Below are 27,707 nucleotides of genomic sequence, written 5' to 3'. Positions count from 1 at the left end.
ACTTGACACTTGATCTCTGCACTTACCCTTGCACTTGCCACCAGCTGGTTGCACTTTTTATTTATTGTTTTTTTAATGTATTTATTTTTATTTATTTTTAATGTTGATCACATGTACTGCACTGCCCCTCACCCTTTTCCCTTGCACTTTTCCCCTCTCCCTACCCTGCACTTGCACAATCTCAATGTCGCCTGGCCTAGTAAGATCGTTGTCTCTGACTTTCCCCTGTTCACCCTCTTGTCTATAGGTGGATGCCATATAATATCATATCATATCAAATCAAAGGTCTACCCTAAAGAGAGGTTGTGTGTGCCAAAATCTGTTTCTCCTTTAAAGATAGAACTTCGTAACATTAAGAACATGTATTCTTTGAATTCAGAAGTTGTTGTATTAACAAGAAGAGCAAGCATTACCCAAGCCCTGAGGTGAACCCTTTCTGTAATGAAGAACAACCATATTAAACCTATCCACCTAGCTGATGAAGTTGTTAAAGGTAAAGTGTCCTCTGATACACGTGTGACATTGCTGTATGAAGTTGGAAAAGTGGCAATACAGTTTCAAGGTAGCTACTGGAACCAAGAAGCTGTGAACAAAGCTCAGGAAGGGAGCTGGGTGTTTTTAAGAAGATTATGATATGATATGATTTGATAGGTTATTTATAACGCACTTAAGACCCAGAGGTTTCTAAGCACAGACCCGGGGATCGAACCTGTGTTGCTCCATGTCATCTTGCTTCCAAGGCGAGCATGTTGCCGCTGAGCTATCCTCCCAAGACTAATAATGTGTAATGCTGAGACTGTTGAAGAGAAGAGAATGTCAGTCTGGAAGCAGAGGCAGGCTATCCTTTTGGCAGTAAAACAGACAGAAGAGGCAAAGAGGCTGCCTTTTTCTAGGAGCTTAGGAAAAGAAGAGTGCCTTGTTTATCTGTAGAGGTCAAAGTGTCTTGTCTTTTTAAATGCCTAACCATCCTGAACAATAAAGTTGAAGCAGAAATACCAGAACTATGACTGTGTATAATACTGTCAGTGGATGTCACATCTAAGTTGGTTGAAGTAGTGGCATACTGAGGAACCAAGGATTCTGTTTCCACAGTAACAGTAGTAGAAGGGTGGTTGGCAAGAAGAAAGCAACAACCCAAGAATAACCATCCTGACAATTGTACTGTAGATGTTACAAACCCTTGTAACTTTGTAAAGAACAAGATGCGAATCTATTCTGTTGAACTGTGGCGAACAATTCTGGAAGGAAGACATCCAGGATTACCATTGGTGCTATTTTCTTGGCTGGAATTGAAGGAAAACCTTTTTACAGCAAGCTGAAGAGCTGTTACCAGTGGATGTTTGTTTGGTGAACTTTGTTTCATTTGGAATTTACAAGGACTGGCCCAAGACTTTACTAATTATTTAGGGAAATTGGCTTTGAACAATCCTTGGGAAGGGATTCACCCATGACAGATGAAGGTCATCCACATTACTGGTTGTTTGGTATTCACTGAGTTACGTTCTTTATGATTTACTTTTAATGTTCTGTTTTTTAGTGTGACAGCCAGTTTTATTTATGTTCGAAGTGATCTCCTTAGGTCCTGGACTAGGTAGGGGAGTCCCTGACAGAGAAGGTTTAGCAAGGATTTATTTGCACTTTTTATCCTTAATAAAATGTTTAATTCTGAGAAAAACACAAGCAGTTGTCTGCCTCGCAATACGGACCACTCACAATACGTATTCTCTCTAATAGTTTATGTTAAATATCAAACCACATATGATCAAGATTAAGAAGTTGTTGTATCACATTGTATGTCTCCTTATTGCTGTCTGTTCATTTTGGCAGATGCCAGAGGGTACACCAAATGTTCCTTGTGTAGACCATGGTGTGAGCTCAAGTACAGTTTCATGGCCAATTTCCCTGCTTCTGCATCCACAGGCATTTCGTGTTTATTTATTACTAGCAGAAGTACCCCTTCTCTGAACAGCTTCTGTAGACAGACATGATAACTGATGATATATGTCATAGTCAATGGTTTATCCTGTGGGTCGCTGTTAAGATTCGATTATCGCTTGATGTGCTTTCCACCCTGAAGTGAACTGCACTGAGAATGGATGCTTGTGGCTGGCTGACATACCCCGAAGCAAATATTGGGGGGAGGTGAGGGTTGGTGTGCTGCTGCTTGCTGGGACATTCTGTGCTCTCTCCCCACCTGTCACCTCAACCTGGCATGGTGCAGTTCGTTGTGGTGAATTGTGGTGCAAATATCTTGGAAACTGAAAATCCTAAGGCCTGGACCTCAAGTTTTGTTCCTCGTGTCGCGACCGGTCCTTCTACGACTACATTGATGTTTCATCAATTTCAGGCAACCGTCTCATGTGTGAAGGTGCTGAAATCTGGGGAAAGTGGTGGTGTCCAAATGTCATGTAGCTAATAATGTCTGGAGGGTCCTAACAGGTAACTATGCAAAATGTTGTGCAGATTGGTGAAACGGCATAGAATTGTATAAGGAGCAACGCTTCACCAAGCCACAAACCCACACAATTTGACTTGTTCTGAAATCCGGAGAATGGGTTGGGGTGTCCAAATGTCATGTAGCCAGTACTGTCTGGAGGGTCCTAACAGGTAACTATGCATCATTTGGTGCAGATTGTTGGAACAGTGTGGAATTGTATAAGGTACAACGCTTCGCCAAGCCACAAACTCACACATTTTGACTTGTGCTAAAATCTGGGGAGCGGGGTGGGGGTCCTAACAGGCAACTATGCAAAATCTGGTGTATATAGATATATATATATATATATATATATATATATATATATATATATATATATATAACCTCCATTTTGGCACATGTTGGAGGACAACATTTTCTTTCTGCTGCATATTTTTGTAGAGGCCACCCAGCATGTCAGACTGTATGCTACATCATTCATCAAGATGCTGACACTGGTGGATCTGTTGGAATAAGAACCATCCAACATCTCTCTCTCTCTCTTCCTCTCTCTCTTCCTCTCCATTTCTCTCTCCCCCTCTCTCTCTCTCTCTCTCTCTCTCTCTCTCTCTCTCTATATATATATATATATATGCTAAAATCTGGGGAGCGGGGTGGGGGTCCTAACAGGCAACTATGCGAAATCTGGTTTATATAGATATATACATATCTTATATACACCAGATTTTGCATAGTTGCCTGTTAGGACCCCCACCCCGCTCCCCAGATTTTAGCATATATATATAGTATATATATATATATATATATATATATATATATATATATATATATATATATATATATGTATATATATAGAGAGAGAGGGAGAGAGAGAAATGGAGAGGGAGAGAGAGAGAGAGAGAGAGAGAGATGTTGGATGGTTCTTATTCCAACAGATCCACCAGTGTCAGCATCTTGTTGAATGATGTAGCATACAGTCTGACATGCTGGGTGGCCTCTACAAAAATATGCAGCAGAAAGAAAATGTTGTCCTCCAACATGTGCCAAAATGGAGGTTTTATTTAGACACCCTTCATTTGCCACCTCTGGCTATTGGTGTATTTGGCCACTGCTTTGCACTGTTCTTGCAGATGTTCTTGCATGTGGAGGGTTGTATTAAATAAGTCAGCATTGCAGTTTTCATCTGGTTGTTAGTGAAATTGGAAGCAGAAGCAGGCTATCCTATTGGCAGTAAGGCAGACAGGAGAGGTGAAGAGGCAGCCCTTTTCTTATAGCTTAGGAAAAGAAGGGTGCCTTGCTTATCTGTAGAGGTCAAAGTGTCTTGCCTTCTTAAATGCCTAACCAACCTTTAGTTCCAACAGGCCTGTGTAAAGTTGACCCAGTGTTCGGTGATAGCCATGAAATCTGTTTCTTGGAAACACATCTTCATGTCAATGTAAAGTGGACTTTCTTACCATCACAGTAGATCTGAGCCATTCGACTCCAACTACAAAATGCATATGTGCCTAACACTGCCTTGGCATTCTGTTCAACCTTTCAAATACAAATGTACCTCGTATGGCCTCAGCAATCCCCTCCACCTAAACAATTCACATGTGCTTTGGAATTCTTTCTCATCTACACAATGCATGTGCTGTTCTCACTGCCTTTGCATTCTTCTCTGCCTACAAAATCTATGTGTTCCTAACGCGACTTTGGCTTTCACAGATTGGGTTCTTAATTCATTTGCGCTCACCTCCGCCTACAAAAGGCACATATGATTAACATGTTCCCCTGACTAAAAATGCAGCATGTGTGTTTAACAGTGCTTTAGAGTTTTCCCTGCCTTAGGGTTATCTTCTGTTATCTGCCTTACACTGCCTTGATGCTCTCTATCTAGATAATACATGTGTGACTAACACTTGGCCTCATTACACGGATGGCGGTAAGGGATTACCGGCACCGGTAAGGGCACCGGTGCCGGTAATCCCTTACCGCCCTACTACGAGGTCCCTCAGTGGGTCCCGTCCTTAACGTGTGGTCAGACCACATGTTAAGGACGGGACCCGCTGAGGGACTTCAGAGCAAATAACGGTACCGCTAATTGCGGTACCGTTATTTGCTCCTTCCCCATTCCATTGAGCCCTATGGCGGCTCAAATGGGAATGGGGATGGGCCATGGTGAATGGGGAATTACGCCACCCGCCAACCTTGGAATGGGGCGGTAATTCCGCCATTCACCATGCCGGACTCCGGCGGCAACCATGGCGCTACTAGCGCCATGGTTACCGCCATCCGTGTAATGAGGCCCACTGTCTTGGTGTTCTCCTCTGCCTACAAAATGCTTGTCTCAACCTAACAGTGTCGTGTCTTTCTCCTCTGCCATAAACCATGTGAGGTTATCAATCCGCTGTCATTCTCTGCTGACTAAACCTTTTAGTTTGCCGAACACTGCCTTGGGGTTCTCCTCTGCCTACAAAACCCATTTGTGGATATCGTTGCTTTGATGTTCTACTCATCAATTAAATACATGTACACCTAACACTGTACCTATTAAATACATGTACAGCTAACACTGTTATCCTCAATCTACAAAATTCATGCAAGCCAAACGCTGGCTTGACATTCGGCTCTGCCTACAAAATGAATTTGGGATGCTCGCTGCTGTGGTGTCCTCAGTCAACAAAATGCACATTTGCCTAACCGTGCCTTCCAATACTCCTCTGCCTAAAAACATGATGTGGGCCTAATACTGATTGTCTATTGTCATGCACAAGTGCCTGGAGGCTGCCCTTGGGTGGTAGCGGTGCATGGTATAAATTAACATAACATAACATAACACCGACAAAATGCATATTTGGCAAACATTGTCTTGGTCTTTTCCTCAGACTATAAATTGTATTCAATTCAATCTTTATTGTACAAGGCTTAAAACAAAGTTTTGAAAGATTAGACACAGTAGATCCACCGCAATAAAATCCAAAAAATGTCATAGTCAATGGTTTGTTTAAAAAAGAATCATCCTTCCAAGTACATCTATGATAATGCAAATGCTAAATTAAGAGCAGTCCCCTAGCCTAACATAAAGAATGTAATAATGGCAAGGTTACAGGCAACAGATCGACCTCCCAACCTGTTTGGCCAAAGAGTCTCCACGTCAATCCAGGTTAAATTATGGACACATTTACCAAATAATGCTACTCGTTGTGGAAGCAAGACTGGGCAAAATAGCAATAGATTGATCAAGAATGTATTGGCTTCCATATGATTACAATACCTACAAAGAGCTAATCTCCTAGGTAGGCCTCGGCGTAAACATATGATTTGGTTAGTTAACAACACATTCAAATGAAAACGCATGCAGCCGTTTCACTGGTTTCCTGTCTGGGGATCTTTTTACATATGGTTCAGCAATGCCTGCTCTCTTCTGTAAATTTTGCAAATGATTATACAAAGTGAATCTATTCAATCTGTCCCCCGTGTCTATCCAATCCTTTAATTTTATTGCCACCTTGATTTTACCAGGGTTGGCAATCACAACATCCTGAGTCAATACTCAGACTGTAAAAAGCATTTTGGGTTCTCATTGCCTTGGTCCTGTTCTCTCTCTACAAAATGTGTGTATACCTAAAGCTGCCTTTGCCTTCTCCTCCTCCTAAACAGTTCACATATAATACCACCTACAAAAACAGATGGGGTTCTCACTGCTGTGGCCTTCTCCTCTGCCTACAAAATCATTGTCTGCCTAACACTGCCTTGGCATTCTTGCCCGCCTACAAAATGCCTGTGTAGCTAACACCTCATGGCATTCTCGTCCATCATCTAAAGACATGTGCACCTAACACTTTGTTGGCATTCTCCTACACATACAACATGCATGTCTGCCTTATACTGCCTTGGCTTTATCATTTGCATACAAAATGCATATGTGCCTAACACTGCATTGGCATTCTCCTCTAACTACAAAGCACACCTCTACCTACTACTGCCTCGGTGCTCCCATGTGCCTACATAAGTGTGTGTAACAGTGATTTGGTGTGCTCCCTCACCTACAAAATGCTTGTGGTGTTCTCACTGAGCTGGCATTCTCCTCCGCATACAAAATCCATCTCAGATATCTCAGTCTTGGCATTTCTCTCTTCCTAAAATATTAGTGTGTGCCCAGCACTGATTAACTGTAGTATTCTCTGCCTACAAAGTACAATGCCTTGATGTTCACCAAATAAAGAATGCATTGAGGGTTCTCTTTGCCTCGGGTTTCTACTGCACCAACAAAACACACCTGTGCCTTACACTGCTTTGGAGTTCTCCCCACAAAATGCATATGGGGTCGTCACTGCTTAGTCCCTCTCTTCCACCTAAAAGTGCATGTGGGGTGTTCACTGCTTTGGCATTTACTTCCTAAAATTGAATTTGTGCTAAACACTGCGTTGGTGATTTTTTCTGCCTTCAAAATGCATGTGTGCCTAACAATGCTTTGGTGTTATCCCTCATCTACAAAATGCATTTGTGCTAAACACTGCTTTGGAAATCTTCTTTGCCTAAACAATGCATGTTTGCCTAATAATGCTTTGACATGCTCCGGCACCTTCAAAATGCATGTGTGCCTAACACTGTCTTTGTATTTTCCCCTGACTATAACAGGCATGATGGATTTGAACTGCCTTAGTGCTCTCCTCTGCCAACAAAATGCACATATTGCTAAAACTCCTTTGCATTCTCTTCTGCATACAAACCTCATGTGCAATTAACGCTGCCTTGCAACTAACTGCCTACAAAATACACGTTTGTCTGACACTTTTTGAGCTTTCTCTTCTGATTTAGTTCTCTCCCACCTACAACATGGATGTGCAGTTTTCACTACCTTGGTTTTCTCCTCTCCCCACAAAATGCACATCTGCCTAAAACTGCAAAATGGACTTGTGCACAATACTACTTTGCAATTCTCTTCTGCCTACAAACCACATGTTTACCTAACCATTCCTTGGTGTTTTCCTTCATCTGTAAAATGCATGCTGGGTCCTCACTGCCTTGGCATTTCCTTCCACCTACAAAATACACTATGCCAAACACTACCTTGACATTCTGCTCCACCTTCAAAATGCAGTTGTGCTTAACTCTGTCTGGGCATGCTGTTCCACCTACAAAACACATTTGTGCCTAAATCTTTTTTTATGGACAGTTCTCCTCACCTACAAAATGTGCATGAGTTCTCTCCACCTTGACCTTGAGGTATGCCTATAAATGCACATGCGATTATCGCTGCTTTGAAATTCTCCACCTAAGAATTTCATGTATACCTAATACTGCCATGGCCTTATCCTTCACCTTGAAAACACATGCAGGGTTCTCACTAATTTGATGCTGCACCTCACCTACAGAATGCATATGGAATTCTCACAGCTTTATCCTTCTCCACATTGTGGCAAAGTCCCCTGCCTGGCCCTCAATGTGGATGGTGGTGTAACCAAGGGCGGTTGGGCACACTACCCACTGTGTGATGCTTGACCTAGGGGTGTCAGAGAGCAGATCCCCCAGCTGCTCTAAACATGGCACAGGCAGGAAGCAGGGGCTTGTCACATGGAAGCTACCTGGGATGCTTACCCTTTAAGTGAACCAGTAATTGAAGAGATAGCGGGTGGATATGATGCCCACTGTGAAACCCGGGCCCTCACAAGGTGCACCCCGTTTTTAAAACAGGGACAGAGCACAACAGGGCTGAACTGGGAGAAAAATCTCCTGCAATGTACAGCTTGAGGATCCAAAATCGTAGACAGCCTGAATAAAGTCCCAGTCCATGGGTACAAAGAGGGCAGGTGCAGGGCATTGCACGTGGTGAGTGAGCTGCCCAAGAATAAGGAACAAACCATCCCTGATCCTGCTTTAAAACTACTAACACCTGAACATAATTGATCAAAAGCCAACGTTGGGGTGGGCCATGCATGTATGAATACAGGGTAGATAGAAAGAAAGGATTGGGAGTTTGGAGATGGAGCAGGTGTGAGTTGATGGTGTTCTCCAGGTGAGAAGAGAAGGTCAATGAGCAGGAGGTTGGACTCTGGAGAGTGGTGATTAGGAGTGAGGAGGAAGGAGAGGTAATTGCTGAATTAGGAAAGGAGGTGCACATGAAGGTTGAGGGTGGAAGAGAGAACATCAGGAGGTGAGGAAGGAGTTGGAGTAATAGGAGAATGAGGGCATTGGTCTGCCATTAAAGGGGTTGAAAGGAAAACAGTTGAGCATCAGAAGGAGGAATGAGTTTGTTGTAAAATATAAGAAGGTAGTGAATGGGGAGACAAAGAGAGAATACGCGGATTAGGTTATAGGCCATCAGAAAAGAGACAGAGCAAAGCATCAAGTAGGTAGGAAACACACAAGGGAAGGAGGAGAGGCAGCCAAAGGAGTTTCCTTCTGGTAGCAGACCATTGTGGAGCATGGAGGAGGCAGTCAAGGATGGGTCATGGGGAATCAGAGTAAGACCCATGGATTGGGAAGTGAAGAGAGAGTAAAATGTCAGCCTTTAAGATGTTCCTAGTTAACTAGACCTCTGTGGGTGTAATCAAGGAAAGCCAAGGCGAAGACATGGAAGAGTTACTCCAACCGGCAGCAAAGCCAAGAAAGAAGAACAGGTCATTTCAACTTCCAGGACTGTGAGTTTTTGGTGACTCTACCCCTCTATCAAGGATAGATCCAGAGGGAGGAACACTGGGAACAGAGATTGGTATTTGATAGGGTTGTAACCATCCTATTGTGGAACGTTCTTTTGATTTTCTCCCTTTTTTGTAGAGCAGTCTCCAATTAAATCACTTGTTGTATTCTACTTCTGTGTGCTTCTCTCATTTATTCTACTCAACCTCATGATAGCCTACAAGGCCTGTGTCATACTGTTTTGGAAATGTCCTCTGCCTAAAAAATGCATGTGTACATTACACTTTGGTGGAGTACTAACTTGCTTCACAAATGCATGCGCGGTTCTGGCTGCTTTGGCCTTCTGGCCTTATCCTCCACTTGTAAAATCCACATGGGACTCCTAATGCTTTGACATTGTGCTCACCCTACAAAAGTGCATGTGCCTTACACTACTTTAAGCTCAAGGATATGGTGTACTTCCCCTCCACGCACAAATAATGGGGCAAAACCCTACACAAAATTCCTTAACTCTGCCTAGATGCTCCTATCGACTTAATGCTACTCTAACTAACCTGCACTCTTCATAAACCTAAAATACCACATAGCTACTCAAATTCCATTTCCTGATGAGAGAGCACTCACGTATTGCTCTTGCCTCTTCAAAAGCCAATCACTGAGTGTTCTGAGTTTCTACTTGCCTGCCTTCATATCACCAACCTTGGAAAAATAAGTTTGAATTTGTTGGCGTGTTCAATCCAGTCACAATTCGAAAAGTTTGGTATTACACAAACTATTTTGCCCATGCCTAGCAGGAAGTTGTGAATAGCAGGGATTCGTGAACATGGGGCACTTTTTTGCGGGTCACTTGGCTTTGCTGTCCTGGCTTCTTTGTTTCTCATTCTTGTTGTGTGTTCATCTACTCTGCCTTTCTGTAAACTCATTGTTAGTCAGTTGATGGAGGAGATGACAGCGTTTTGTCAGATTAGGAGAGGAAGTCGGACACATGCTGGTGCAGACTGTCACCCTTGTATTTAGGTGTGCTCCATGCTTTCTGTACTATGGCTGCTCATATGCACTTGGCACTATGGACAACCTGAGAGTGGTGCTTGCTTTCTAGACACGTTCTAAAACAAACCCTTACGAACCTTTGCTTCAGCATTTCAGTTTAACAGCATTTATGTTGCATGCTGATTTTCCTTAAAGGCCTTCTGATTTTCCCTAATTGTATTTTCTCTTCGGTTATAGATCTCCACTGGTGGGAACAGAAAGAAACCATGACCCTCTTGAAAGGTAGTCTGCAACTCTTAAGAGGCAGCATTCGTTGCATAGCTTTAACTTCACAACCACCAAGCAGTGAAGACCATTATCGTCAACAGTCTGCGTACTGCTATTTTTTGCCCATGCAGACAAGATGGCATGACAACGACCACTATGGGCATGTTAATAATTCCATCTACTATAACTTGTTTGACACCATCATAGGAAACTATCTAGTCAGGTATGTAGAAAGCTAGCTAAGACACATCATGCTATTGATCGCCTGTCTGTTTCCATTTCCTTCCCACTCTTCCCCTCCCTTCCTTATCTATGTCATAGCTCTTGCACTATCTGAAATGTCGTCAGGCCGAGCACGATAGTTATTTCACATCCTTACTGTTCATGGCCTGTAAGAATGTCATTGAATTTTCCCTTGTTCCCTCCCCTTGCCTTGAAGCGCTTTGAAACACATTGTGTATAGGCGTTATATAAATAAACTATCATATCATATGTAGTTTAAGTAAACAAACAATTGAGGAACTGTAAAAAAAACAATTTGACTGTTATGGACTTCAAGGTGCTTAAATGTTGATTGTTGATTTGAGACTTACCTGTGCGTCAGGGCACGCCAGATGTCGGTGGAAGAAATGGGCATCGCCATCAAAGGTGAGGGCGAGAGAGAAAAGGGGAGGAGAAAAAAGTGAAATAGAGGAAAAGTTAAGGCAGTGCACGGGTCTTGTGAAGGCATGAACGAGCATGTGTGTTCTGATGAATCTTTTGAGGATTAATGTTTTTGTTATATTTTAATATTGAGAAGCTGCAAACTCTAGGACCGAAGGACCCCACTTGTTGGTGTTTTGATGTGCAGGCTACTCAAGTAGTAGCCACCATTGTGCTAAACTGCTCTTGGGGTGAGACGGGGTCTTGAAGACATGAAACGATATCCCAAATCAGTAGAGTTGATTTTGTGACTGTATGTTATGGTCATCAGTCTTAAGCTTGAAACATGGCCCAGCATCCTTGTTCTGGATGGTGACAGCTGTAGAGCGGGTTAGAAGGAAAAGAAGGAAGGCTCTGATGCTGGTTGATGGAAAGAAATGGATGATCAAGAAATATTGGAGAACTTTAGACAAACATGTAAGAAGTTTAGTAATATCTATCAATCTAAATCTCCAAATTGAGACACAAGTGTACAAAACGCTTTTACTAAAATATGCTGACCTTTGGCAAAAAGTGGTATATTTGTTAAAGCACAAAAATATCCCACACCTATCTATTGGCTTAGATAGGTAGAGAGTTCCAACTGGCTCCTATCTCAATACTTCCCAGAGCACACACATGCTCTCCAATCAGAAGGTACAGGTAAATATCATTAAGAAAACAAAGTAGTCAGCATGTTGACTAGACTTTTGTCCTTTACAGTGATGGATGGGAGAGTACCACAACAGTGATGCTGAGGATTACTATTCCTCAAAAGAGTCTAATGGGTGTATGCAGAGTGGTTCATCTCTGGATTGCCACACCATGGGAGATTGTCCAATTCATTTGGTTATGCTGCTGATCTCATTGAAGTGAAAATGTGTGTAGTATTATAACCAAACCTTTACGGCAAATGTGGTCATTGTTGTTTCATAACTCAAGGCACATCCACACTTTCCTGCATTTTGGAGCTTGCCATTAACTGTGACAACCCTTGCAAAATGATGTCTGCTTTGGAATCGCAAATAAATACTCGGAAGTGCTTATAACTCACATATAGAAAGGGAACCAACAAATGCAATTAACATTCACTTTATGAGATGAACTCAAATCAATACATACAAACATTTTTGCCACATTAATTATTTCATAGAAAACAATAGTTACCCCAATACTGTAGAAAACGGATTTATTTCATGAACGATCTTTATATACATAGCAGCAGTTCATAAATATGCACATCTTCGGACATTATTGTTTTTAATAAAACACAATACATACAAATTGTATGCAAAAAGTGAGTCACATTCGTGCAGCGACATAAAAATGTACAATAGATTAATGTTAGCAACAATAATGAATTACAATAAACCTAATTAGCAGCAAGAAAACATTTCAAGTCAACATAACAGCATCACATCTTCACTTGCCCAATATTATATAGTAAGTTCGACAACTAACCATAATAATTGTTGGGACTCTACAACTTTTAAGCCATCTTGAACTTGAAACACATGAACTGCAATTGTCAAAATTCTCCCCTTTCTCAGTTTACAAATTGATAAATTGTCAACTACAAATGGCAACATTGTGAATCGATTGCTTAATTCTTCATTCAATTTAAATGAACTAATAGAAACTCTTTCACAATGGCCTGAAGAACATAATTGCTTTGGCCATGGAGCATCTAATGTGTTCTGTTCAACACTTTGAAGAAACAATTTTAAAAGAAAAAATACGAGCATAACTATCGAATTTGAATTATGTAATACATTTTAATAAGTTTTGTCCAAATAATTGGAAACATTAACCTTATATATCACTAAACTCATATGGGGTTTCTGCAGTACATATTGAAGAACGGGACACTTCATTGAATCCATTAAGGTTTCAGCCACAGACTAATATCTGCTGTTCTACTGCACAGAGTCAGTGGTCCAAGTAAGCGGGTGAGGTTTGGAGCGGTGCTCGTCTACTTTTGTTAATGACTTGTTACTGTTCCTATACTTTTATGTAATAAGAAACAGCAGGCACATTTGTTTGGCGGTTTGTATTGTGTGTGGGAGGGCGCATGGCGATGGGGTTTGTGGGGAGCAGGGACAGGCCAGCAGGGAACATAGTTCCACCACTTCTTTTTGTAGACTTTGACCACTGCACAGAGTATCAACACATTCAGTAAAACATGTCACCACTTTGTTGTGCTTCTATAATAAATATAAATCGCGTCTTGGTGGTGACTCATACCTCTTCACTCATTTAACTCATAAAAATAGAAGATTTCTTAACAAGACAGTGTTCTCATGTTGCTCTTCAACGTGTAGCCTGATTTTAGAATTCCTAACCAGTGTCAGAACTATTCGCTGTGTTGAACAAATTATATTTCTGACTGACAACCCGACTGGCATCTGAACATGGCTCAGGAAGTGAAAAAAATGCACTGCCAATTTCAATTGCAATTAATAAAGAAAACAAATAAAAATAAATGTACAAAACATGGTACCCTCCAGAACAATGGGTATTTCATGCAAGGAGAGCATATTGACTTTAGACAAGAGTCTGACACATATTCGTATCTCTATCTTGACTGATAAACATCTGGCAGATTCAGAGATTATTTGTTAAATAAAGCCTTGTCCTTCATCCCGAGTCAGGTATCTGGAAACACTCTCCATAATTCTTATGAAAAGTGACTTACTCCATACAGAAGGAGAAATTGAGCAAATGCTAACCAGAGTCTGCATGGTTGACTGGATGAAAATGAAGGCTATAAAGAAGGCATGGCTAAAAACCCTTCTGAAGACTCACAGGAGGAATTTCATCCAGCAAGGAGAGGTTGTAGGAGTTGTTTCTGGCTGACAAGTCAGAGGATGGCCTATGAGGACAGCAGAACCGAGTAGCCAATGGAAACACAAGGAATATTTTTGACAGGAAGGGGCCTGCTAATTAAATATAGGAGATTCAGTCTTCTATGAGTGGTGTTTGAGTGAGGTTGAAGGGGTGGTAGGAGGGCCAACAGATGAGAGAGAAGTGGTCAGCTGGTGGAAGAAATGTGGGAGGAGAGTAATGGCATACATTGGATATAGTGAAGGTAAGTTGTTGGGATCCAGAGAGTAGTACCAATTTTGTTATAAATTTGTATGTGAGAGAGTGAGAAAGAGTGATGGGAACAAAGTATAGAGATAAGAGGAATGAGAGGAGGAGAAAGCTCACGAAAGAGGAAGGGAAAAGAAGCTGGAGGAATGAGAGTAATAATCAGACCAAGAGGGAGGAAGGAGTAGAGACAGGAGGAGAGTAACAGCAGGATCATGAAGGAAGAGAGTAGAGAGAAAGAAAGGGTGAAGGAGTAAGACCAGTGACAGAAAAGAGAAGAGGAGTGGAGAGTTAGAATAAGAAATGTAAAGCCATACAGCAAGGAAGGTTAGGACAAGATGATTAGATCTCCCCGAAAGTCCTATCAAAAGAGATAGAGAAGGTTACATCCTTTCAGCCTCAAGACAGGGGGCCAGCTGAAACAGGGACCAACATGACATTATGTCTTTTAGGGGCAGGAAATCTGGGTTAGGGCCATGGGAGCCCTCCAAAAGGTTGAGGGCAAGCATACAGGGACACCTCCAAGACATGGAACCCTAGTTGCCTTTATTTGTATGTTGTATCTTAATAAAAAATTAAAACTTACTGGGTTTGCCACATGTGTTATTGACAACCATTTAAGACACAATAATCATTCTTAATATTATATATATATATATATATATTCAGTAAAAGAAACTTTGTTAAAGGGACGTTATGGTTAAGTTGCGCTACTAAAAACCTATGAAATTTAGTGAAAAAACTTTGTTAAAGGGACGTTACGGTTCAAAGTAAAACCGAAAACCCCCTGAAATTCGGCAGTTATGGTAAGATAAGCAACCATAACTCACGCCGCCACCGTGCACTGCTAACACTAACACCCAGGACATCAAAGATGACATCACAAATGTCATTGATGACATCACTGATGACATCACGTGGCTGGCTCTCCCTTTTTTTCCTTTCCTGACATATCTAGGCCACATGATTTTCTTCAGTAACAGTCAGGAACTAAAAATTGTAAATTACTATATTCGTAGACTTATCCTTCAAGTATGTTCTCAGAATAATTCCCTTATGGTCCAGTCATATCATATGAAACATATACATAGGAGAAGTCACAACCTTGAAAGACAGCAATCCTTTTTGTGCATTAAAATTATCAGTAGATTTATCAGCACTTTCTGATACTTTTGATGTTTTTTATTACTGTACTTTCCCTGTATATGCTCATATTTTTATATGTTGTACTCACACTATTTTCCTTAGGGTCCTGACACATCGTGTGATATATATAGATAGGGTAAGTAACAGCTTTGAAACAGAGCAATCATTTCTCTCCATAAAGGTAATCAGTTAGGTTATGAACACTTTCTGCTACTATTGCTGTTTCTTTTTCCTACTTCAATTCCCTTGTATATATTCATATTTGTATGTGGTGTTGTCTCTTTGTGATTTTTGTATAATAATGCAATTATGTAGTAAGTGGGTTTTATTACCTACTTATCACAAGTTTCACTGTACGCAAAACTCTAATATGAAAACAGTTATCATTTCAATATTCAACATGGCAAGCTTATGAATATTGCACCTCCATCATGTATGCTGCACAGAATGCCTATGTTTCTACATGAGTACCTTAGTATACTGGATTGAAGTTAATAATAGAATGCTATTTATATCAATGCATAGCTTAATGCACTGATTAGCACTTGATATTTATTCCAATAATCTTTGACACTTTTTTTATTAACATTACACTAAGAATCCCTTGTACAGACTTTTCATGAAAGGTAAATGCACATGTGATGTCATCAGTGATGTCATCAATGACATTTGTGATGTCATCTTTGATGTCCTGGGTGTTAGTGTTAGCAGTGCACGGTGGCGGTGCAAGTTATGGTTGCTTATCTTACCATAACTGCCGAATTTCAGGGTTTTTTCGGTTTTACTTTGAACCATAACGTCCCTTTAACAAAGTTTTTTCACTGAATTTCATAGGTTTTTAGTAGCGCAACTTAACCATAACGTCCCTTTAACAAAGTTTTTTTTACTGAATTTCATAGCTTTTTAGTAGCGCAATTTAACCATAACGTTCCTTTAACAAAGTTTTTTCACTGAATTTCATAGGTTTTTAGTAGCACAACTTAACCATAATATCCCTGACTTCATATACATGTAACATAGAACATACTAACCCCCTCGTAGTGATTTTCATGTCCGCGGACTACCGCCATGTCCGCGGACACATCGAAAATCTGAGCGTGGTGAATGTAAATTTAAATATTGTGCCCCATTTCCCCTTTGAAGTTGGCTCTGAAAAGAGCTGTTTTTTTTTTTACAGATGCTTGACAGACACCTGTTATTTTGTATTTTTTTCTTGTTTTTTTTTCTTACTTTACTCCTAAAATCTTTACATAACCTTCTCCAAAAAAAACCCTTACATTCCAAAATAGAAAGGCATTTCCCGTAAAAGATAAAGAAATGCCATCTTCTTTAAAATTAACAGCATTACTGGCATCAATATTCTCATTGTTACAGAAGAACATACCAGCTCTAAGCATGAAGGCACAACTGCCTCGGTTGATGACACACCTAGCAATGTTTTGCTGAGGACAAAAAACGGAACTATTGTCCCATATTGCCCTAGGTAGTAATCCAGAAACAATTACATTCGCATTTGGAAGGATCTTCATTACGGCTTGAACCAAACGTTCCAAATCAGCCAACAAAGTAGGGGCACTGACGTTGCCCAAATGGAAAGCACCAAAATGCAAAACTACCACATGCGGACTGTTCATCGTGGCCATATCCTCAAAAACTTGTACAATTCCCTGTACATTGCAATCAGGCACAGTGCTCCACACCACCTCCACTCCTTTCACATCAAAGTTCTTTGCAACATGCCTGCATTCAGCGTACTGCTGTAAACCATGCACAAACATATCTCCGAGCACCAATACCCTGACTTTCTCCACACACAGTCTCTTTCAACACAAATCCACAACCTCGACATTTGATTGGCTGATCCATACAGTCTTCTTTCCATGTTGGATTTCCTGGAAAAACCCGGATATAGCACGCCCTGTCCACGAACATCTGCGATGTCCGCGGACGGCGTCCACTTAACTCTCTGTGCCATTCCCTCATTGCATACAGCTAAGCAATCACACAATACGAATAACGTCCTCAGAACACCCCCATTTTGTGAATTCAACTTCTACAGATGGCTTTACACAGAATGTTGCAAAGTAAGAATTTATGCTCGTTCACAGTGAAGGTCAGCTGCTTCCATTTTTTTCTCGGGCCCCGGAGAGGCTCACGAAGCGGACTATAAGGTTGTATTGTGTTTTGACCTTGACAGACAGAGATTGTGATGAAAGACTTCTCTGAAGGAGTGTTGCTAAAACGTAGGAGAATATACGGATGAAATTTATGAAACAAAACCACTTTTATATATTATATCACTATGCAAAAGATCGTTGGCACACGCGGAATCGTATTTTGGGACTGCACCACTCGTAGACAATGGAAATTGCAATTGTACTGTAAGTAACCCTTTAGATTATTTTATACCAAATATAATTACAATAGCGTAGCATTAAAGACCGCTCAAGTTGAACTTGTTTGTTGAAAGTGGCATAATGTTTTCTACCGCGCACTATCACCGCCGAATTGATCCCCTGTTGTTTAGAGGGCTCTGAAAAAGGCAGACGACACAGGGTGGGTTAATACAAATAATGTAACCGGTCTATAGGCGGTCAAGCACTCTACTCGCTGTGCCACTTCACTGTAGCCTGTCAAATGGCACAGCAAGTACAACGCTCGCTTTGACATCCGTGCACAGCTTGCTAACGCAAGTTTGAATCCCGGCAAGGCCAAACTCAGCCTTTCATCCTTCTGTGGTCGATAAATGAGCACCACACACCGTGGTTAATAATAAGCACTGCTTAGATACCTCACGGTTCTTAGCGCTATATGAATGGGAAAATATTATTATTTTACTATTAACATACTCCGTTGCACTATCTTCGATAGCAAATAGTTTCACGCCCTAATAAATAAAATGATGATTTTTAATGAAGATCGGCTGGTGAGACTAATTTATGTTTTTTAAAACAGGTATGTGGCCCCATTTTGCCTATGTCACGATTTACAGACTCCAGCGGATGAGGTCTTCAACTGCCAGGTGCAGGTCCAAATATGCAACTTCATGACCCTCACCATTTTATGGGACAATCGCCAAGGACTAATATGCCCTTACGCAGTACTAGCGGCTACAAACAACATACCAACCAATAGGGTGGTCTAATGGCTCGTTTTTGGAGCAACCTTCCGATTATCAGAGCGACCATTTACTGCTTTTATCATAAACCAACAGCCTATCTACCACAAAGGAACAACGCGTGGCTCCAAATAAACTTTTGCTGATCGACAGCAGAGACAATAGCAAATCGTTGAATATTCACTAAACATTTCATGTGAAATAAATGTACTTTACCAAATGTACAATCCTGCAGTTTACTTTTAAACCACAGTTTCATATTCCGAATTGTGGCGCACCGTGTTCTAAGCTGATCTAACACCCTTTGTACCGCAAAGGAACATCGCGTGCCTCAACATGAACTTTTGCTGATCGACAACAAAGACAAATGCAAATTGCTGAATATTCTCTAAACATTTGATGTCAAATAAATGTACTTTACAAAATTTACAATCTTGCTGTTTGCTTTTAAATCACTGTTTCATATTCCGAATTGTGGCGCGCTGTGTTGTGACATAATATGTGTTGTCTTCCGGGTTCTGTGTAAAGTCACTTAGGACTGGAGAGGACTGGGCGCGTTTGATGACGCACCCTGTAACGTCACAGAGAGAGGCGGGGAATATGAATGCTTTGATAATATCAGGCTTAGGGGCGGGAGATATGATTTAGTGTCGCAAAAGCAAGTCAGCCAGGTCAATAGCGCCAGTCATAGGATTATCACATAATGTCGGCGCAAACACCAGCCGGATTTATCATTTCTTTAGTGGACAAAAAGTCGGTTGACGCCCATAGGAAATTGTACTATTAGCGGACAAAAGGAGTGGTCTTAAAACACTTTAACCCTGACAACGAACAATACAAACAACGTTCTCAGAACACCCCCATTTTGTGTAATTGCAACCATTTCGTGACACCGCGAGTGTTCTTAGAACACATTCAACTAGACAGATTACAATACGGACAGCGTCCTGAGGACACCCCCAGTTTGTGTATTTACAAACAATTAAGTACACCGCGAGTGTTCATAGCTCATTTTTACCTTCCTTGCGAACAAAAATGACACATACTCCGTCCTCTAAACACCCCACCATTTAGTTTATTTACAAAATGTCAGAACAGCCGTGTTCTCCGCGGACAATTTGAACGCAACAAAAACGTCTAGCACACAAAAAAACAAAACATTGAACCTATCTCATACTCCCCCACCCTATCCAAACACTTTTACACACCAACACACGGCACTAAATACAATTATTTATCCACGTTTCACCGCGCTGTACGCGGTCGACGGCGAATACAAGATGGCGGGCGCCACAGAAAATCTGACGCGCTCCACGCTCCTCGCCGTCCAATCAGCGAACACGTCGCATGTCCGCGGACATGACGCAAGGCCATGGGCCAATCGGGGTGCTCTCCGCGGAGCGAACAGGGAAGTCCGTCCGCGAAGCGAACACAGATATCACTAATTTTTTTGCCTTACGTTTTGGTCATTTTATAAAAAACTACTGGATGGATTTACACCAAATTAGCAAAAGCACGCTTTTGGGACCAGGGCGCTGCTCCTACCGCAAATTTGGTGTAAATCCGTCCAGCGGTGCAGGCTGTAGCCGTGCGCAAAGTTTTTTCCCATTCAGTATATGGGAAAAAAAAGTTTTGGGACCCCCCCTAATAACTATTCCCCCCCTGGACGAATCCTCACCAAACTTTGCAAAATCATTCAGAGTGGGCCGTATACTTTTTTTGCAAAGTTTGGTGAGGATTCGTCCAGGGGGAGCGAAGTTATAAGCCGCCCAAAAAGTGCTCTTCCTATGGAAACACCAACCTAACCATAACTACATGGCCGCTACCACGGCCATGTAATATTCAATGAAAAAACTTTGTTAAAGGGACGTTATGGTTAAGTTGCACTAATAAAAACCTTTGAAACCACCTGGCCTATATACGTCAAGGAACAAAAACAAGTGCCCCAGATATGCGATGTCATCAATGACATTTGTGATGTCATCTTTGATGTCCTGGGTGTTAGTTTTAGCAGTGTACGGTGGTGGCGCGAATTATGGTTGCTTAGCATACATAACTGGTGAATTTCAGGGGTTTTGCGGTTTTACTTGTAACCATAACGTCCGTTTAACAAAGTTTATTCTTAGAATTTCATAGGTTTTTAGAATTTCATAGGTTTTTATCAGACCAACTTAACCATAACCTCCCTTTAACAACGTTTTTTCAGTGAATTTCATAGGTTTTTTTTTTAAACATGTTTTTATTAAGTTTCTATTGGCACAGTGTTATACCTTACAAGGTTCAAACTTCAAACTTCATTCAAAGAAAACAAAGAAACCCCCCCCCAACCTGCATAACTCAGTCTGTGTATGTTTTATGTCGGAGATCTTTTCCTCATTCACGTGAATAAGTCCAATAGTCTTATATTGTGTGGGCACCATTGTTCTTTATATTCTTTTTGAAGGAATTCCAATGCACTTCCCAGTCCTCTCGGAATTTACCATGATCTCCTTGGATGTTATACGTTATTAGTTCTAGAGCCAGGTGTTACCAGACCCTTTGTGTCCAATCAACGACCAGTGGTGGGGATTCGTGTTTCCAGTTCCTTGCAATTTCCAACCATGCACCTATTAGTAGGCCCATAAAGTTCCTTTTCTGCGGGGTAGTTAGCGTTTTGTTTTTTGGATCCCAAAAGCCCCCTAGCCATATTTCTTCTCCCAGGTGTTCTGTTCCCTGGAACATTCCCCTCATTTGATTCTTTATCTCTCCCCAGTATGGTCTTATCCTTGGGCAGTCCCACCAGATATGTTTCCAATCTCCCAGCCCGCCACCCTTCCTCCAACAGATATTCGGGGAGGTAGCATACATTTTGTTCAGTTTCTCCGGTGTATAGTGCCATTGCACCATCATCTTCACCCACATTTCTCTCGTTTGAATGGCTATTGTCAGTTTTGGCATCAAGCCCCACAAGTATTCCCACCTTTCTTTGGAGAGTGCGTAGCCCAGGGTTTTCTCCCATTTCTTCATGTAGAGCCATGTGGTAGGTTCCTTCTGTGCATTAATAAATGTGTAAGTGTTAGAAACAAATTTTCGGGATCCAGAGTGCTTCATGATGTAGTTTTCAAAGGGGGTCAGGTCCCTGGTCAATGCTTCCTTTATTCGGGGAGTGTTCAGCCAATGATGTATCTGATCATATTTATATCTGTCTTTTGGTGTCAGATTCAAGAGAATTTTGCAAACCTCGAAGGATCTGATCTGTTGATTCTGTTGCATATCTCCCACCATCTTGCACCCCCCTTCCTCCCACTTGCGAAAAGCTCCCCTGTCCATCCCCGGGGGGAATTCAGGGTTTCTGAATATTGGCATGAACGGGGCGGGATCCTTGGTCAAGGTTTCGGTTGTTGTGGCGGCGTCCCATACCCCCAGTGCCGTTTTCATTATTTCGCTAATGTGGGTGTTTGCATGTCGGAATCTTTTATTGATCCATAGCATGTGCCTGATGGATGTTGTCGGTACCGCCCGATCCTGCCTCTCTCAGATTTTCTCCCCCTGTTCCGATATCCAATCCCTCATGACAGCTGGGCCGCTTCGTAGTATTTTTTGAAGTGTGGCATGGCACATCCCCCCTCCTTCCTATGAGCTGTCAATACCGCATCCGAAATTCTTGGGGTCTTGTTCTGCCAGACATATTTGGAAATCGCTTTCCTAAGTGCTTTGAAGAAGGCCTGTGGGGGCTTTATCGGGAGGGCCTGAAACATATACATTAGTTTGGGGAGGATTGTCATTTTCACTGCCGTGATTCTCCCCCACCAGGAAATCGCTAACGGGTTCCATTTTAGCAGGTCATTTTTAACTTTTTCTAGGATTTGCGGGTAGTTGTGGGAATACAATTTGTCTATGTGGTCTGTGAGGGTGATTCCTAGATATCTGACGCCCGAGGTGGCGATTTTCAGTTGACAGTCTGTGGCCACTTAGTCGATTTTTTCTCTATTCCCTGCCAGAATCAACACCTCCGATTTTTGCCTGTTTATTTTCAGCCCTGAAATCTCTCCAAATCGTTCTATGGTTTCCATTAAGTGTGGGAGGGACTTCTCTGGGTCTCCTAGGGCCACCAACATATCGTCCGCGTAGGCCACCGCTTTGTGGGTCATCCCCGCCATCTCTATTCCCTCCATCGCCGCCAAATTCCTAATTTTTGCCAAGAGAGGTTCCAAGTAGATAGCGTATAGGAGGGGGGAGAGCGGGCACCCTTGCTTCGTCCCTCTTCCTAGGTACACTTGCCGCGATTTGACATTTTGCTTAATTTCAGCCACGTGTAAAAAGATTTGTCCTTGCTTTCCTTGCTGAAATTCGTGTGCAACCTGACAATCATTCATAGAGCATTGCTAAAGTGATCCTGAATTAATTTAAGTATCTCTCACTCACCCTGAACCCCCTGTAGGGAATTAAAAGCAATTTGAGTATATTTCTCACTTCATTGCCACCACATTTAAAAGGATTTTGCCTATGTTTAAAACTCCTACCTGTTTTCCTCCAAGCTTGCTAGGGGGGAACTGAATTATATTTGATTGCATTCCTGAGAACTGTGTGCTTCCCTTCCATCTCTTTACCTTGCATAAGGGTGGGAGGAATCGTCAAAGAAAAGTGATTACATTGTCTTTTGTTGAAGTCATATCAAGTTTATTTTCTGTACTGCATTTTCATTCATCATTGCATTGTCCTTGAAGCCATAAAAGCATTTTCAGCTACTTTATCCTCTCTATATCACTTCTTATCCATCAAAAAGAGTGTACCACTGTAACATTATCCATTGTTGATCACTATCATCTTCACAAGTGTGCTATCAAACATTCATTTATTATAAAAGTGTGATATATATATATATATATATATATATTGTTTAATTTTCAAATAAACATTTTAATTTGCAAAACAAACCTACTTCTTGGCTCAGTGGGGTCATGGGGATTCTAAGAGGGGGGTGTTATATAACGGTTGTCATCCAGAGTAAACGAACTGGACATAAAAATATATCAATAAGGGTTTCCCTCAGCATCCCAGACTAGGCATTGACTTAGCTGTAGTGTTGAATTGAATCCGCTTACAATACTTTTAGCAAAACTGCTATTTTTCATAAAATGGCATCAGCTAATGTCATCCCTATCCCCAAGAGCCACCACCACTGCTGTTATCAAGGAGCATGAGAAACAGTGCCCCCTAACTTAGAAATAAAACACATGCAACATTTTCCCTTGTCCACCTACCCCTCCATATTAGTGTTTGGTTGCTCTTCCCTCATTTCTCTCCCCACCTTTCGTTCTCAGCTCTCCTGCCAAAATAAAATACATCCAAAAACAACAAACAACTTATTCCTTTAGGAACCCCCTTTCAAAGTTAAAAAATAGAAATAAAATAAAAATGTATAGACTCCATCTACTTTATATTTGTCAGTAAAGTACATAGATTAAATAAGATTTTCCAACATTTCCATTTGCATTTTGTGTTATGCTAATGGGAATATTGTGGCATTCATCCTCTGTTCCAGGGACTGGAACGGTGGATACCGGCCCAACAGCCCAAGTTATCAGCCCAAGCGAAGCGAGGGTGGATAACAAGGTCTCTGGACCATTATCCCCCATTCCAGGCCCTGAAATGGGGGATGAAGGCCATTAGCACCCTAGGTTCCCAAAGGGGGAACCCGGGGCGCTACAAAATAGGAAGGAAAATCCTTTTCCAGGATGGCCACCATGGAAAGGGAAGGTGAGGTTCCATACAGGGCCCCTCTTTGCTTTCCATAGCAGCCTGCAGAAGGCAAAAAGAGAACCCCAAGAGAACCCTATGACCATATTACCACAAGCACACTTTTCTTCCCTTTCGAATCTATCCTAATTTTGAATAACTTTATCACAAAGCCAGTCCTAATTGGACATGGCCACTTTAATCTTATGTTTTGTCCTTTGTGGTCATGGCCAGTAGCCAGATTGTCTGGATCATGACCTTATTCCATGACCCGGACAATCTGGCCACTGCCCATGGCCACAGGCTACCCCTCAGTCACTAAAGGTATACAGCTATTTTTTGTAGCTACATTATGACGCTTGTCAAATAATAAAACACTGGCACATTTGCAAAACCATGCTTGTAGGTCCTTGCCAATGCTCATTACGCAGGTTTTCTGGAAATCCACCCATGTTTTATTTTTTCAAAAGTGTCAAATGTATGCAAATACAATCGTCATATAACCTAGCCCCCACTTGACAAAATCCATTCAGACTTTCTGAAAATATTTATATCTAGATCCAAAATCGTTTTGCAAACTTTTGTGTAGATTCGTCAAATTGCACCACATTTATAAACGTTTACAATATTTTGGGACCCCCCCTCTAATTTTGCCCCTTCTTGACAGAATCCCACCAAACATTGCGAAAACATTTATGTCTAGATCTATAATCTTTTTACAAAAATTTCTTTAGATTCGTCAAATGGCATGACATTTATAAGCCTTTAAAATAATGTGGGACCTCCCCTCTAATTTTGTCCCCTCTTGACAAAATCTCACCAGACTTTGCAAAAAACATTTATACCTAGATGTATTATCAGTTCCCCAACTTAGGTGTAGATTCGTCAAATGGCACCTCATTTATAAGCTTTTATATTGTTTTGGGACCCCCCCTATAATTTTGCCCCCCTTTGACAGAATCCCACCAAACTCTGCAGACGACTCATTCGGAACCAGGTCAGGAATATAACCGCAACAGTTCATGCAGTTACATTAAGTGGTGCCAAAGTTATGAGCCATCCAAGAACTGCTTTTCACCAACCATGTAAATGCAGAGGTGTCCGTGAACTTCACAGTACTGTTCTCGAACATCTGGACTGACAGTTTGCAGACTTTATGGTGAAAAACACCAGTTTTTTTGCTTCTTGCAGCCATATCCCATCCCATCCTCATCACCCTCACCTCCCCAGATATTATTTGATAGGTTTCACAAGTGCAATGTTGTGTTTTTTAACATGATTTTACTGCAATGTTCGCGGACACCGGCCACTGTCTGCGAATCCAAGATGGCGGGAGTTATCAAAAATCTGAAGCACTTCACGTTTTTCCCCATCCAATCAGTGGGTGTGTCCGATGTCCACGGACATCACGTTGCCCTCTAATCCAATCGGATGCCTGTCCGCAGACCGAGAAGGGAAATGTGTCTGCGGACCGGATACAGATATCACACTTTTTTTTACTCACTTTTTGGTCTTTTTTAAAGAAGAATACTGGACAGATTTACACCAAATTTTAAAAAAGCACGCTTTCAGGACCAAGCCGCCACTCCTGCCAAAATTTGTGAAAATCCGTCCAGCGGTTTGGGCTGTAGGCATGAGCAAAGTTTGTTCCCATTATGTCTATGGAAAAAAACTCACTCTTCAGACCCCCCCTACAACTTTTCCCCCCCTTGATGAAACCTCACCAAACTTGGCAAAAAAATTCAGAGTGGGCTACTTTATTTGCAAAGTTTGGTGAGGATTCGTCCACGGGAAGCAAAGTTATAAGCCGCCCAGAAAGTGGTCTTCCTATGGGTTTATCAACTTAACCATAACTACCGGGCCGCTACCGCAGGCCCAGTAATATTTATACGGATGCATGCATACTGCCAAGTCACAAAGTACACACGTACCCTCTTGCTATACGTGAGAAGCCCACACAATTCCTGTTTGCTTGCACGCATTTCGCAAGTGTGGAGCAGGTGTGGATCCTTCCTGCAGTGAGCCCTGATGTGGTGGTGACTTTCTAATCTACTTGGATCTATTTCTTTGGGCTACAAACGCAGTAATATGCCTGGTGGCTGGCAGTTTAAATCCATAAAGCGCTGCACATTTGCGCTCAATACCTACCAATTACAGACCCATCACCACAGTCCCGTTCCTTCTAAAAATATTAGATAGAGCAGCCTACTTACAGATACAGAAGAGTCTGGAAACTAACAATCTACTCGGCACAAGACAATCTGGCTTCAGACCTAAGCACGGGACAGAAACAGTCCTCTTAGATCTGAAAACACAAATTGAGGATTTAAAAGACAATGGCAAACTAGCCCTTTTACTATTTCTGGACCTCTCTGGAGCTTTCGATTTGGTCAACCACCAAATCCTCTGCCAACATTTGAAATCAGCCGCCCACTTCTGTGATAAAGCCACTAATTGGATTAGTTCCTTTTTGGACAATAGACACATGAGAGTATTCTCACCTACCTCATCGGCTGATCCATCCCCGGTCCCCTGCAGAGTGCCACAAGGGTTGTGTGTATTCCCTACACTTTACAATGTATTTACCAAACCTTTGTTTGATGTGCTTGACTATCTGGGTGTCACCTACACCAACTACCCTGATGACACCCAGATACTCATCCCTATCACTGGTGACTACATCGCAGACTCCAAAGCACTGAACGTCATCTACCAAGTTGTCCAAGCTTGGATGGCCCAACATGAGCTCTGTCTTAATGACAACAAGACAGAGCTCCTTATCTTGGGCACCCAACAAAGACTTATTAAGTTGGACCCCTCTTTCAGCACCTTCAACATCGATGGCAACTCCATTAAAGTTGCCAAAGATACTAAATTCTACTTGATTCTACTCTCTCCCTAAATAGGCAAACCAATGCAGTCGTAGCTGCCTCAGCCTACACATGCAAGCTGATCATAGCGTGCCGCCCTTTCCTCTCCACTCAGAACTGCATTATCCTTGCTAGGTCACTGGTCAAGTCCAAATTGGATTATTGCAATGCACTTTATCAAGGCACCAACCAACGTAACCTCAAAAAACTTCAGATCCCTCAAAACAATGCGATCAGAGCGGCCCTCAATATTCCCAGATCTGTACATATCACTGAAACTAGGAAGAGCCTACACTGGCTCTCAGTTGCCCAAAGGATATCACTCAAATCCCTGGCCCTTACTCAAATGCGTAAACAATCAGGCCCCCATCTACCTAGCCTCTCGATTCTCCCAGTACACACCTGCACAATCACTCAGATCTTCCCAAGCACATTGTCTCACGATCCCCAGATCCAAGCTACAGACAGCCGGTGGTGTTAGCTTCCCAGTCCTTGCTGCTAAACTCTGGAATTCACTGCCACTCACCATTAGAACCCTGTCTTCTAGTACACTTTTCAAACACAAAGCCAAGATCTGGCTATCCGCCACATCTGACCAACCACCCTCGCAGGCCTTCTGATTCTCTCCAACCTCTTTCCGCCTGCTACTTTTCCTTCCAACTTGCACTGCTTTCTATTATACTGCCCTTGTGAATGTTATTGACTGACTGTAACTGTATCCTTGCCAGTCATGTACCTACGTGCTGTAAAATATGCGACCGGTTGC

General features: G+C 41.9%; 1 long non-coding RNA gene across 1 annotated transcript in view; it reads left to right on the top strand.

Annotated features, from left to right (window-relative positions):
• LOC138503665 (uncharacterized) overlaps positions 1 to 27,707 on the top strand; it is a 752,726-nt gene that overhangs the window by 145,430 nt on the left and 579,589 nt on the right. Inside the window, exon 2 of the long non-coding RNA XR_011279684.1 lies at positions 10,289 to 10,541. This is a non-coding gene — a long non-coding RNA (uncharacterized lncRNA). The remainder of the gene's footprint in view (positions 1 to 10,288; positions 10,542 to 27,707) is intronic.

The sequence above is a fragment of the Ambystoma mexicanum genome, chromosome 11, assembly GCF_040938575.1.
Source record: "Ambystoma mexicanum isolate Mex_15411 chromosome 11, UKY_AmexF1_1, whole genome shotgun sequence".
Lineage (NCBI taxonomy): Eukaryota > Metazoa > Chordata > Amphibia > Caudata > Ambystomatidae > Ambystoma > Ambystoma mexicanum.
Note: the sequence above shows the minus strand (reverse complement) of the source record. Positions and strands in the feature narration are given on the sequence as shown.